The 12,168-nt window shown below is 33.8% G+C and overlaps 1 pseudogene; it reads left to right on the top strand.

Annotated features, from left to right (window-relative positions):
* The first annotated feature begins 7,120 nt into the window (after positions 1 to 7,120).
* On the top strand, positions 7,121 to 10,656 carry LOC114169103 (annotated as a pseudogene).
* The last annotated feature ends 1,512 nt before the right edge of the window (positions 10,657 to 12,168 follow it).

Below are 12,168 nucleotides of genomic sequence, written 5' to 3'. Positions count from 1 at the left end.
GATTAATCATGCTTATTTTAAGGAGCTTTTGGCACATGTGAATCAAAAAAACTGTCTTAGTCATTAAACGCAAATCTCAAAACATATTTTTCAATTTTTATTTTTCCTTTTTTTTTTTGCCTAAACCACCCTTTCAAGTTTTTAGTCTAGCAGGCATTTTTTTTCATTTTCATGTTAAGATTTTTGCTCACAGTCTGCCTAGGACAAGTTGCTCCTTTCATGTTGGTCCTCCACGGAATAAAAGAAGTAGGCTTTATGGTGGAAAGGTAATGAAAAAAAGGTGAGTATGAAAATATCATGTTATGCAGATTAGACAAATACTTCAAAAGATATGATATCAAACATTATCTATTCATTCAACCTACTAATTTGACCAAAGAATGTTTTGTCTGTTTTTTTTCCTAAACTGCCCTCTTAGAGCGAACTTTATTTTCTACTTCGTTTTTCCTTTCTTTTCTTTTTCTTTTTTCCTTTGAATTTCTTTCTTTTTGTAGGTAATGATAACTAATCAAATCTACCTAGCGTAACGATTGTGTTTATCAATTTGGGTAATGTCAACGCTGACAAGGCAAATCATTCATTCTAGGAAAGCCAAAGGATGAATGTTTTCAAAAATGCGCACACAAATGTCTCGAAAGAAATCAAGTCATTGTTCTCAATTAAACATTTGACCCCAGAAAAACGTGACACCCCATTATTCTTTTTTTTTTCCTTTTGATCATTCATTTTCTATTTTTTGCTGTTATTTTTTTTATTGTAAAAATAATGAATTTGGTGATTTGCGAGAAAACAAATGACTCAAAATGTGTCAATCTTTTTTATTTCCTTCTGCTCATTTTTTGTAACATTGTTTATTCATATGAGGTGAGAAGCATGATATGGATTAAAAAACTATGTACATGCCACTATGAATAAAGACAACAATTGACTGCAATGCAAGTTTGTGCCCAAGAGGCACTTACTCACTTGTATGCCAATGTGATTCAAGAACATCGTGCATGATATGCAGCTAATTGAAAAAATCTACATGCAATGTAATGCGTGTGCCTCAAGATATGCAATTAAGAGACATAATGATACACTTATTTGAAAAACACCGTGCATGATATGCAATTAAGTGACATAATGAAATGCATGTTTACGCCTCAAGAGGCGCTTACTTTCATGAGATGTGATGTATGATATAAAATTGTTATGCATGATTATGCCTTAACATGCACTTATTCACATGTACATTATGCACACAAAAAGATGATGATTAAAGTAAGCAATCTCCCTTTGTGCTTAACAGAGGTTTGGCGCTTAAGGTCTAAAGTGAAGTACATACGCTCACTAGGGTGGTTTTCTAAACTTAAGAATCAATAGTCACTAGAGCTATAACCCACTTCATGATATTTCCTACAACAGTTGGTATACAACACGGAGTGAGAGTACCAATGAATAAAACAAACTCTAGTTGGGGTTCTCACAATGACCACCTTGGAAGTTCATACATTGTGGCACTATTACACAATCCCCTCTAATTCTAAGTTACACAAACCTAGGTATAGGGCCCCACTCACGATATGCACAATGTGTGTGTGGAGGGAGAATGATGCATACCCCTTACCCCCACCTACAAAATAGCCAGAAAATTTCCCAGGCATCTGTCGCAACCCTAGTGGAGTCGCCATCCATCGCAACCGGAATCGCGACGGGATGGCAAAATAAAAAAAAGGACGGTTCAAATAGAGATTTGAAGTCGTCACCATAGTTATTTCTGGAAAACTATGAAAAACCACAAAATAAAGCAAGTTTGCGAAAAACCAAATTTGGGATCCGGGAGTCGATTACGTGTAGGAAAGGTGTTAGCACCCTACAACGCCCGCCCGAAGGTAGTACCTTTAATTAAAAATGGAAAGTTGACGTGGTTTTCAAAATGTTGACTTTCCCCAAAAATATAAAAGAAATAATACTAAAAAGAAACAAAAATATTTTTTTGGTATTTTTTGGCCCGACAAGGATTAACCTTGGTCCTATGTATTCTCATTCAAAATGAGAAATCAGGGTTACATAGTTCTTTAATAAAAACGATTTGGAAAACTATTTGGAAAATGATTTAATTTTTTTGGAAGTGAAGCTGACAAGGACTGGCCTTACTCCTACGTATCTCACAATGGAGAATCAAGGATCACGTAGTTCTTAAAAATATACTTTTTACTTGAAAATGTTGATGTTTTTGTATTTTGAAAATTTTATGTTTTTCTTGGTATTTTTGAATTACTTGAAAATATATGTCAAACGACACGAGCAGTCGGATGAACACTAAAAGAGAAAAAAAAAACTATTTTTGGTATTTTCGAAAGTGAGTGTCACACGGTGCGGGCAACTGGACAAACACTAAAAGAGAAATAAAACTATTTTTGGCTTTTTTGAAAATGAGTGTCGCACGGTGCGGGCAACCAAAGAAACATGATAAAGAAAAAGCGAACATTTTTTATTTTTTTGATTTTTTCTATTTTTTTGTATTTTTTTATAATTTAAAATATTTTTGTATTCTCTTTTTAGGAAAAAAATTTAATAACAAAAGAAGGATAAAAGTGAAAAAAAAAATAGTAGGGTGCATGAAGTAAACATAAAACACAGGCCCAAAAATGAGAAACAAAGACATAGGGGGTGTCTGAAGTAAATGTGAGGGTGTAGCGAGTAATAGATCAACACAAGCCTAAAAATGAGAAATAAAGACATAGGGGGTGCGAGACTATGATATATGAGAGGTGCACGAAGTAAGCAGGTGGGGTGCGTAAAGTAAATGTGAGGGTGCAAAATGCATACATACAGGCCTAAAAATGAGAAACAAAAACATAGGGGGTGAGAGACTATCACATATGGTAGGTGCACGAAGTAAGCATGTGAGGTGCGTGAAGTAAATGTGAGGGTGCAACTAGTAATGCATAAACACAGGCCCACAAATGAGAAAGAATGACATAGGGGGTGCGAGATTATGACATATATGAGTTGCACGAAATAAGCAGGTGGGGTGCGTGAAGTAAATGTGAGGGTACACCGAGTAATGCATAAACACAAGCCCAAAAATGAGAAACAAAGACATAGGGGGTGCAAGACTATCACATATGGGAGGTGCACGAAGTAAGTAGGTAGGGTGCGTGAAGTAAATGTGAGGGTGCGGCGAGTAATGCATAAACACAAACCCAAAAATGAGAAACAAAGATATAGGAGTTAGAAGTTATCAAAATATAGAGGTGTATGAAGTGAAAATAGGGGGTGCAGATATTAAGATGGGTGCACGAAGAAAACAAATCGAGTCTTTTTTAAAAAACTCTAATTAAAACTAAAACTCCCTTTTTCTGGCAGCCTCTTCCTCCTCATCTCTGCACACCACCACGGCTCCAACAGCAGGAGACATGTGCTCATCCTTCTTTGGCCACCACAAACTACCTGCGACACCGCCAGCGACGAAGTTGGGAATCTCGCCGGCGACGACGCTTTTCACCTTTTCTCCTTGCGCGAAGCATAGTGTCCCCTACGTCTTCTCATTTTTGCAAAATCTGGACCAGGACCTGGCAACCTCCTCTTCCACTATTTGACGCGGACAACTTCTATGGAGTTCCAGCAGTCGTCGCCTCTAGCTATCGTTTCTGGTGCCGCTGGAAATGCAATCAGAGATGTCGATTCTGGCTTTCGTTTCTCACGCAAACCACCATCGCTCGGTTTCCCGTGATTCTTTTTCCACGACCCAACGAAGCCACCGTAGGTGATATCAAACAAAGCCGCCAATGCCTTGCAACCTCCGCTCGAGATCCAAACCCGTCGGCAGCAATGCGGCGACTATTCTTTCTCCTTTCTCTGGTTCGATGTTTTGATGTTGGGTTGCGATGATGAATAAAAATTAAACAAAATATGATTAAAATAAAAATTAAGAATTAAAATAAAAAACAAAAATAAAAAATAAAATAAAATAAAATAAAATAAACAAGATAAAGAAACCAAGATTAAATAAAATAAAACAAGATTACACTAAATTTAAAATGAGATGAAAACAAAGTAGGAATATATTCATACTCAAATTAATGTTCACTACTCTTTTGTTTTCTTTTTTTTTATTTCCTCCTCTTCCTAATTATTTTCTGAAAACAAAATTATGTTTTACCAGACGAAATTGGATGTTGACAAATAGCATGGGTGTACAAATTGTACTAAGTTAGGTACTATTCCTTTGAATACATATACTCGGCTTGTTATCGGAACAAGTTTCCATACTGACTTGTTCTACAGTTATTATGAAACTAAAGAATATTTTGAGTAATCTATTGCTCCTCTTGAAGTCCATCATATCTTCACATCCATTTTGGCCCATCAGAAAAGCATATGAACCCCGTTAAGCTTATTGGACTTGTATGGATCTAGGCCCTATTGAATCTTCTTCATCATACTTCTTGCGCTTGGGCCTTTTGATGGACTTGAGCTTGGACTAGAGCTTAAGCCTTGAAGTTGGCCCGGGCTTGATTCATGATTGTCGTTAACGCAGTCAAATTAATACTACTTATCTATAACAACTTCAATATTGTTAAGAAAGTAGACAAGAAAATAGAAAGGGCAAAGTAACTCAAAGTCGTCTCCCAATGAACACAAAATTGATCTCTAAAACGTTAGTTCTTATTAAAAGTATACAAAAGAGTTAGTGAAATGAAATAATAAAAATATGATAGGATTAAGATAAACAAAGAAAGAAATAAAATTGAAAAGATAAAAAGAGATAAAAAACAATAGGAAAGAAAATAGGTTGATTTCATTGTTTTTTAAAAATTGGATTTATCATATTGGTTTCCTAAATATTATTGTTATTGATTTCTTGTTTAAGATTTCAAATTAATCAATGTAACTTCTTAATTAATTTGTTGGTGTCCTCACTTTTAACTAAAGTAACTTCTCAATCAAAAGCAACAACTTTGTAGATTAATATCATTGTAAATTTAACTAAAGTAACTTCTCAATTAAATATTACTAATCCTAATCATGTTTATTTTTTTACTCCTTATATCTAGTGAAAAACTAATTAACCAAAGTAACTTCTTGATTAATTCTAATCAATGTTTTCACCTTTAATCAAAGTAACTTCTCAATTATTAGCAAAAACTCCATTCAATCATATGAAAGTTTCTAAATTTAACCAAAATAAATTCTCAATTAAAATTTAAAAATCCTTGGACTCATATGATTGTTATGTTTTGTAGATTTAATACTGTGCTAACTTACTATAGTGTAAAAATCATTACTTTTACTAGATTAAGAAGCAAAAGATATAGATAAAAATAAATCACAACAAGAATCAAAAGAACAAACAAATTTATTCTAACCTCAAAATCCAATTAAGAAATTAAAGTGAAACTAACCCTTGAAGTTTTGCCCTCCATGGAATACAAAATAAAATAAAAATAGAAGAACAGAATGTGGGATGAGAGAAGCAAGTTAGGTAAGTAATTTAACAAATTCATTTATTGTGAGTTTTATAAATTCCATATCATGTAATTGCATATTATTTCTACCTATATAAATTTTCTCTTTTTGTGTTTACATTTTATAATTTTAATTTTACTCTTTATAATTTTGTTAAGTGATCTTTTAATAGTAACCATTATATTGAGTTTTTTTTTCTTTTGAAATTGTCATGGATTTCATTTTCTTTTCTTTTTTTTATCATATTTATAGTTTCTACACTAATATTAATATATTTTTTTAACTGTTGTTTCTATTTTTTTTTTAAACTTAAAAAATGCAGACACATCCCACCTTTGTTTTTTCTAGTTTATATGAGGATTATATAGTTATGTGTTGAAGTATTGTTTAAAAGATATGAATACATAAACATGTTACGACATTTAGAACAATACCAGAATATTATAATAGAATATAATCAGTTCAATTTTTGGTTATATTTATTATCATCAAAATTGTTAAGGAATTAACATGGAAGTTAAAAATAAATAGAAACATCCACAAAAAACACCACAAGAAAAGCGGAAATTGAGTAAGGAATAAGAAGAAATAAAAAGAGTAATAAAAGAAAAAAGCTCTAACATGGTTTAACGAGAGGTTAATATACTTTAATCTACATCCAAAGAAAATGCTTCATGAACTAGTTATTTCACGATAAACTTGGTTCTTTGATAATTATATTAGTTATCAGAAATACACTACGACAATTCATCGGTTATATCATAATAGTATACTCATCTTACCTCATTGATAAAGTTACTATCTTCCATATAATAACGGTGTCATACATAGTAAACATTGGAATGATGAGAGGATTTTTAGTGTCCACACAACTAGCATTGCATCGGTCTACAAACAACTCAATGTGATCATCTCTATTCTTACATCCAACACTACCATAAACTATACTATTGCAAGATGCCCTTGAAGTATCTTAGGATTGAATGCTTGCCAATGCACTCACTGAATATTTCATGTTAACTTTCTTAAAATAATCATAACATATGCTATGCCAAGGTGAGTGCAAACCATTGCCTACATCACAAATCCAAAAATATTTGCATATGGTACAATATCGGGATAAGTTTAAACCATCCACTGTTGAAGAGATTGTTTAACCCATCCACCGTTGAGGAGATTGTTGATTACTCAAACTGTAATGTCGAGTCAGAGGGGTGGGTTACCCAACGACGAAGATGAACCTATTTTTTGTTTGCGTTTCTAAATTTTCACATAAAAGTACACTTTTACGTCTCATGTAAATCTGACATAAAAGAACCTTTTTTTTTTGGCTCATGTAAATCTGACATAAAAGATCATATTTCTTTTACATCTATATCTATAATCGTTCTTTATGTGACCTAATTGCCTCAATAAAATTGATATACTAAACCTCTCTTGTTCTAGTGTGAACGTTATCTAATTCCTGTTTTTCAAAAACTAGATATTTATTTCAGAATATTTTCGAAGACATGATCTAACCGAGGAACATATATAATTGACACAAAAGTCAGAATATGGTTATGATAGATAGGTGACTTTTGTGGACTAAATCGCAAACTGTCCCGTAAAACACATTCCCGGGAGATAAGCAAACAAAACCCATAAAACACGCAGCAGTCCACAGAAAAATCTACTGAAATTATTGTCACTCAATGTTCAGAACCAAGCCGCACGTCAAAGAAATTCTTATGAAGTTTATACATCGCACACAAGTTTGACTCCTTCAATTTTCCTAGTAATCAGCTTGAGCTCTAACTTTCAGGCTTAGTACTCAATGAACTTTCTTCTTCTTACTCTGTTTATCCCTTCTCTTGCTTCAGCAGTAAACGTATCATCAATTTCGCAATCCAAGTCCCTCACTTATGGAAACACTTTAGTTTCTAACCCACTGGGAACCTTTGAGTTTGGTTTTTTCCATTTTGGAAATTCCAACAAAATCTACCTCGGCATTTGGTACAAGAATATTCCGATTCAAAACGTTGTTTGGGTTGCAAACGGTGCCAATCCTATCAATGATTCCTCTGCCATCTTGACACTAAACAGTTCTGGCAACTTGGTCCTTACACACAACAATATGGTTGTTTGGTGCACTAGTTCTCCAAACTTTGCACAGAATCCAGTAGCAGTACTTTTGGATTCTGGTAATCTTGTAATAAGAGATCAGAGTGCAGCAAATACAGAGGAATACTTGTGGCAAAGTTTTGATTACCCTTCTAATACAATGGTTGCTGGAATGAAGATTGGTTGGGACATCAAAAGAAATCTTAGTATTTCTCTGGTAGCTTGGAAGAGTTATGACGATCCAACACCAGGAGAATTCTCGTGGGGCATTAAACTGAATCCTTATCCTAATATGTATGTGATGAAGGGAACCAAAAAGTACCACAGAGCTGGACCATGGAATGGATTACGCTTCAGTGGCCGGCCAGATCTGAGGCCTAATAAGATTTACAATTATGAGTTTGTTTCCAACAATGAAGAGATTTATTACACATGGACCCTCGCGAATACTAGTTTCATAACAATTATTGTCCTTAACCAAACCTCGCCAGAACGTCCTCGTTATGTATGGTTAGAGGATAGTAAATCATGGCAACCTTATACCACACCAGCAGACCTCTGCGACCATTATGGGGTTTGTGGAGCCAATGCATATTGCGCCCCTTCTGCATTACCAATGTGTGAATGTTTAAAAGGATTCGAGCCTAAGTCTCCTCAAAACTGGGACTCAACGGACTGGTCAAAAGGATGTGTCCTTAAACATCCTTTGAATTGCAAGAATGATGATTTTGTCCTTGTGGATGGCTTGAAAGTACCGGATACTGAACATACCTTTGTGGATAAGAGTATTGATCTAGCGCAATGCAGAAGCAAGTGCTTCAATAATTGTTCCTGCATGGCATATACAAGTAATGATATTAGTGGAGCAGGAAGTGGTTGTGTGATGTGGTTTGGTGATTTATTTGACATCATACTCTATTCAAATCTTACATATGGGCAGGGTTTATATATCCGGCTGCCTAAGTCAGAAATAGGTAAACTTCTTTTCTACTCATCAGTTTCAATCTTGTCTTCGGGAATTTAGTTTGAGCCTTCAAAAATGAATTTAACTGTTGTTATTTTTTTTTTATCAAATTCAACTGCAAAGATGCTATCATCAGACCGAGGAAGTCAAAAATAAGACTTGTAATCACCATCACTGTGTCTTCAGGGTTGCTTTTACTTGGTATTTTTTTCATCTGCAAAGTCTGGAAGAACGAAAATGGTAAAGTAATTTTCCTTTTCTCTAACTCTAAAATAGGCCGAAGAGTTCCTGTACTGCATTTGTGGAAGAATGTGATGTGTAAAGTGAGAAAGTAAAAGTAAATTCACTGAATTAAAATATCTGATAAATATAATCAAAGAGGTAGAAAATTATATATATATATATATATATATATATATATATATAAATATATAAACTCAAAAGGAAAATAACTATCATTCATTTTGCTTGATGACCCATTAGCATGGTCAACAAATTTTATATTCTGCTGAAACAATATATACTTTAACTAGTTTCATTTTCGTTCCATTAATCTCTAATTAATCTCTTTTTCAGTGAATTCAAAGCAAGAAAATAACTTTGAAACATACGTGAACGATTTGGATCTCCCATTGTTTGATTTGCCATCAATTACAGCTGCCACTAACAATTTCTCGGACATGAATCAGATTGGGGAAGGTGGTTTTGGACCGGTATATTGGGTAATTCAATGCTTTTATTTGGCGAATTTCAATATTAGAAGACTATTAGAGAGTTGTTAATGTTATAAAAAAGTGATTGAAGTACGATTATTAATATTATGTAGAGTCCATACTCACATGAATCTAATTTGCAGGGAAAACTATTCAGTGGACCAGAAATTGCTGTAAAGAGACTTTCACAGAATTTAGGACAAGGAATAACCGAGTTTATAAATGAAGTCAAACTAATTGCAAAACTTCAGCACAGAAATCTTGTAAAACTTCTAGGTTGTTGCATTCAAAACCAAGAAAAAATATTGGTTTACGAATACATGTCTAACGGCAGCCTAGATTATTTCATTTTTGGTATCATGATCTCTTACTTTAGTACTACTAGTGTTTTATGACTATATAATAGACAGAAGCTTCTCAAGCAAGAATATTCATTTTTTAATGAATAATTTTGCCTTGAAACGCAGATCATATAAAAGGTAAATTACTTGACTGGAAAAAGAGATTCCACATAATTTGTGGACTTGCAAGAGGACTTACGTATCTTCATGAAGATTCTTGACTAAGGATTGTCCATAGAGACCTCAAAGGTAGTAATGTTCTTCTAGATGAGAATTTCAATCCAAAAATATCAAACTTTGGATTGGCTAAAACTGTTGGAAGAGAGGAGATGCAAGGAAACACAAACATGATAGTTGGAACATTGTGAGTATCTGCATGTTTCAAAACCTATTTTTCATGTACAAACAAGCTATGTAAACTTCATTTCTTCAATGGTTTATTTCAGTGGGTACATGGCACCAGAATATGCTGTTGATGGACAATTTTCTATAAAGTCTGATGTATTCAGCTATGGTGTTATACTATTGGAGATTATATGTGGGATAAAAAATAGAGGACGATATCGTGGAAAGCAATATAACCTTGTTGCTCATGTAAGCACTTCACTAATTATTATTCTGGCCATCTTATATAATATTTACATTATTGTTCATCTTAATTTTTTTTTTGTATTTAGGCATGGACACAGTGGAAATTTGGAAAGACTTTAGAAATAATTGACACAAACATTAAGGATTCATCCATTGAATGTGAAGTGTTATGTTGCATCCATATTGGGCTATTGTGTGTTCAACAGTACCCAGAGGATAGGCCTACAATGAGTTCAATAGTTTTAATGTTGGGAAGTGAGATGGATTTGGATGAACCTAAAAAGCCCGGGGTTTTCAACAAGAAGGAATCCGTTGAAGCAATTACAAACTCAAGTAGTTCAATCAATGACCTTACCATAACCTTAAGTGGTCGATGAAAATCAGTAAGATGGGTTCACTTGCACTAAATTGAGTATAATTCCTTCAGAAAAAATTTATATGCTGACATATTCTATAATAATTTTAAAAATATTGTGAGTAATTTTATTCCATGTACATTTGCAACTTTTATGGTATCCGAAAATGAAAAAGTTTGTGAAAGATTTGTGACCAGTTCTTATATTTTATTATGCTTGACATTGACTACTATAGAAAAATGTGCTTTTAGTAAACTACAAAGTTTGCTATTGATGTGAGTCCAACTAGGTAGAAGAAAAGAAGGTGATATCGTTTTTAATGAAGCTTAATTGTTATAATTACTCAAGAAAAGGACTATGTCGATTCATTTTAAAAGTTTGAGGACCAAAATATATTAAAATTTCGAACAATAACAGAAAAAAGTACTAGCTCAAGTGTTTGAGGGTACTTAGTTGTTTTGAGAGGACTTGGGTTTGAGTCTTATGTATGTCATTAGTGTGTTAATTTAATTGTTTTATTGTTTCGAAAATACTTGAAAAGGTGCGTGATAATATAATCCTAGATGTGTAGGAATTATCATGAAACACGAATTGGTTAATTGGTTGTTCATTGGCTTGGTGATTGTGTGGTTGTGTGTTCAAACCTTGATTGATGCTAAGTAGGTTCCTTTTTGTGGCCTAAATTCTTTTTGTCATGAATTGGAAGATTCAGAAACCCTATCATCATAAGGAGCAATTGGAAGGGCTGGAAAACCATATGGTAATGGCACTTTAATTGCCATTAACTTCATTTTTTAATTTAATTTTCTTTTTTGGTGAGTAAAAGGTAATTATTAGGTTAATATTTGTGAAAGGGAGAGTGTAATAGTACATTTTCGTGTGGACTACTAGGGAGAGTTCTTGAGAGCACCAAAGCGTGACAAAGGAGAGCGTGGAGAGATTTTCTGGAAAGGCTAGGAGAGGTCTTGAAGAGGTAGCCATTTTTGGTGCAAGAAGTACTCCTTAAAGTACATTGCAGCAAGCAACCCAAGTTAGGGGAGCTGAATTCATGTTTGGTTGCATTTTTAATAAATTTGTATATCGCATGAACTATATTGGTATTCTTCTTTGTTTTTCTAGATTTTGTTCTCGTTTCTAAAATTTTTCCAGAAATTGCATAGCGGCGTTGAAGGCCCGTTAGGTGACGCATGCAATTGTGTTAGTTTTCTGCTAGAAACTGCCTAATGACATGAACTGGCCGCCAAGCAGCACAATAGGAATAACCCAGTTTCTAGGTTTTTGGCATGAACCGCCTAGCGATGATGAATACCCTCTAGGCGACTCCAGCGAATTTAGTTCGTTTTTGGTGTTTTGTAAGTTTTGGACTTTTCTGATTGGGGGAAAAGGGGCTCTTAACTGTTGGTTGATTGAAGGAGGCGATTAATTGGTGAAATATGCTATGGTTTGAGTTTATTGAATTAATATTGGTATATATAAAAATTGAGGATTTTAGGTTTTGGAGATAATTGGGTAGAAAAAGGAAATAGAATTTTGTGTGTTTGAAGCCTAAATGAGTATATGTGAACTTAAGCACATGATTGGAGTGTATTAAGTGGAAAACTGATGAAATGTGAGATAATTGGGGTTTTAGGGTTTGTAGGTGT

This window comes from Vigna unguiculata, chromosome 11, assembly GCF_004118075.2.
Source record: "Vigna unguiculata cultivar IT97K-499-35 chromosome 11, ASM411807v1, whole genome shotgun sequence".
NCBI classification, from domain to species: Eukaryota; Viridiplantae; Streptophyta; class Magnoliopsida; order Fabales; family Fabaceae; genus Vigna; species Vigna unguiculata.
Note: the sequence above shows the minus strand (reverse complement) of the source record. Positions and strands in the feature narration are given on the sequence as shown.